Source organism: Micropterus dolomieu, linkage group LG21 (assembly GCF_021292245.1).
Source record: "Micropterus dolomieu isolate WLL.071019.BEF.003 ecotype Adirondacks linkage group LG21, ASM2129224v1, whole genome shotgun sequence".
Classification (NCBI taxonomy): Eukaryota; Metazoa; Chordata; class Actinopteri; order Centrarchiformes; family Centrarchidae; genus Micropterus; species Micropterus dolomieu.
Window position 1 is genome coordinate 33,275,789 of NC_060170.1, and position 2,496 is coordinate 33,278,284.

Sequence of the window (2,496 nt, forward strand, 5' to 3'; positions counted from 1 at the left end):
TTAATCAAAAGGAAAAGCAGCAAGACTTCACATTTGTGACGCTGGAACCATGACATGTTTTTTCTTTAAAATGATTAAAATAGCGAATTAAATTTCTGTCAATCAACAAAGAAACTGTTTATCTGTAACAAAACATCAAATTTCTTAAACTCTTCATGTGTTTTGTGTGTAAAAATTTTACTTTGTAGAGTAAAGTAACTGAAGATGAATGTAGTGAAGTAAAAAGTACAATATCTCCCTCTGAGATGTGGTGGAGGAGAAGCAGAAGGTGGCATGAAAAGAAAATACTCAAGTAAAAGTACAAATACCTCAAATTTGTACTTGGGGAAATGTACTTGGTTACTGTTCACCACTCTTATAAAAGATGAGTGTTTGTAAATTAAGAACAGGTGAATTCACCCTCCTTTACTGCCCTCATTCCTGAAGTTGTTGTAGAAGTTGACAGCACTCACTTGGATTGTGTAAAAGTTGTGCCTCTGCTTGAAAATCAATATGATCTTATCAAAATAACAGTGAAATGACTCCCCACTCCTTCCTTCCGCCCTCACGACCTCGCAGTTAGTTTCTGTTGCTGTGTGTAGATGAACATGGCCTCTGCAGTGGATTATAGCACACAACATTATTAATTCATGGCCGGGAACGATAGATGTGGTGCAGGCTTCTCCCGAGTATTGTCCATCTGTTCGCTGATGGCCTACTGTACACTAACGTAATATGTCAGTCCTCAGGAGGCGCACTAATAGCCGTTCATGTGTTAAAGCGTCACGCCATTTATCTGTGTAATAACACTATGCTGTTAATTATAATTATTTATTTGTCTTTGGAATGTGATTTATCTGTCCCCTGAACAAGTGCAAGGTAAACAACCAGCAAAGTGTGACCTTACTGGTTTTATTTGAGCGCAGCAGTGGTGACAGCAGTTCACCCTCTCACAAGACACCTCTAACATGGGAAAACCTCAGGTCTAATTGCTCCCTATAAGACACTCTATAATCCGTCTCTGAGGACTGCTGTACACGTCATTTTACACAAAGCTGCAGATAATTTAATTTCCACCGAGGGAGCTTTCAGCATTAGCCTATAATAGAAAAGGAAGATTGCTGCCAGATTTTCCAACACAAGTGCCTCTGTATAACCATGATCTTGAAATTGAAGCAGCAAAATCAGTTTTCCCTTTATTGATTGTTTTTCTTCTGAATAAGCAGAAGGCTGTAGGGCTTAAGTTGTTCGAACTTCCCCAAGGCAGATTCACAAACTGCAGGGCCAATAAGTAATACTTCATCAATACTTGTGCAGAACTGTGTGTGTTCTGAGCCATAATTAATATAGTCTCACTGTCAATGCTGTAGTTTATTGGGTTTTTTTACAACATATATTAGGTGTAAAAGTATTCATAATGTTCGCATATTCAGTGCAAATTACTTTTAACTTGAGCACGCTGCAGATTAAAATGCGCCTTTACATTATGTTGCTTCCATCTGTCAGCAGATGTTCTTTAAACATAAATTACAAGGGGAAAGTGTTCAGACTCTGCTGCACACAGTTTACATAATAATTTTTTTCGTTTGGTGGGAAGATAATACTCCGTTTCGCAGTCTGCCAAGCAAAGCCATCAGTAGAGTATTCTGCATAGACTCCTAATAACATGCTTTATTATCATGTACGGTAAGACTCCAGATAGCTCCACAGGGCAGCGTCTGATCACCTCCAGGGACCGGGTCTGCGTGGTTGGCTACTCATCTCCAGGTTAAAAAAAAACCACACAGCTCCTACAATAGACTGCAGTGTGGAGGGTGTCTCACTTTGATCTTTAAATACCCTCTAACGTTAAGGCACGCTCATTGGCTTTGATTTTTTATTTATTTTTTTCGTATAACTGCAGGGCAAAATGCAGACGCTCCCTTGAATCTTCCCCTCTATGTGGCTGCAGCAGCAGAGAATGCGAGAACACCTATCCCAGCTCTTTTTATTCCCCCCCCCCCTCCTGCCTCCTGCCTCCCGCCTCCCAACACCACCACCACCACCATCTGTCCCTTTCTTCCATTTCATGTGCTCAAGCAATATCCACACCCCTCTCATAGCAACAGCACAACGCCGCCGCCCCCCGCGCCTTGCGGTGGATTTTCTCTCTCCCTCCCTGGATCTTCGCCGCGCACCATGCAGACGGTCCCTTGGCCCTGCCTGACGGTTCAGTGTTCCCCCCTCCCCCACCAGCCGTGCTCCTGTTTCACTCAAAGATGGCGTCGGCTCTAGAACCCCTGGTCTGTGGCTGCATTTTTAGGCTTGTTGTTGTCTCCGTTTTGCACGGTTTTGGCACCTTCTCCTCGGCGGCTCGACACGAAATTCCGGTGAGTACCAGCGGAAGCCGGACGAGGTTGCGGGACGTGGTTTTTTATTTATTTTACACGGTCTGCTTTGCCCGAGCTTCCCTTGTGGAAACCAGAACCGGACCAGCTCGGGCTTTCTAGGGGGGGTGGGGGGGGGGGGGGGGACCGG

The 2,496-nt window shown here is 44.0% G+C and overlaps 1 protein-coding gene across 2 annotated transcripts in view; it reads left to right on the plus strand.

Moving 5' to 3' along the window:
- Positions 1–2,058: 2,058 nt before the first annotated feature.
- Positions 2,059–2,496, plus strand: part of kat6a (K(lysine) acetyltransferase 6A) — a 32,818-nt gene continuing 32,380 nt past the window's right edge. The window contains exon 1 of one of the 2 annotated variants that reach the window (XM_046034283.1): positions 2,059–2,348. The gene's annotated coding sequence lies outside the window, so the exon portion shown is untranslated. The remainder of the gene's footprint in view (positions 2,349–2,496) is intronic. The other variant, XM_046034281.1, reaches the window with a different exon arrangement.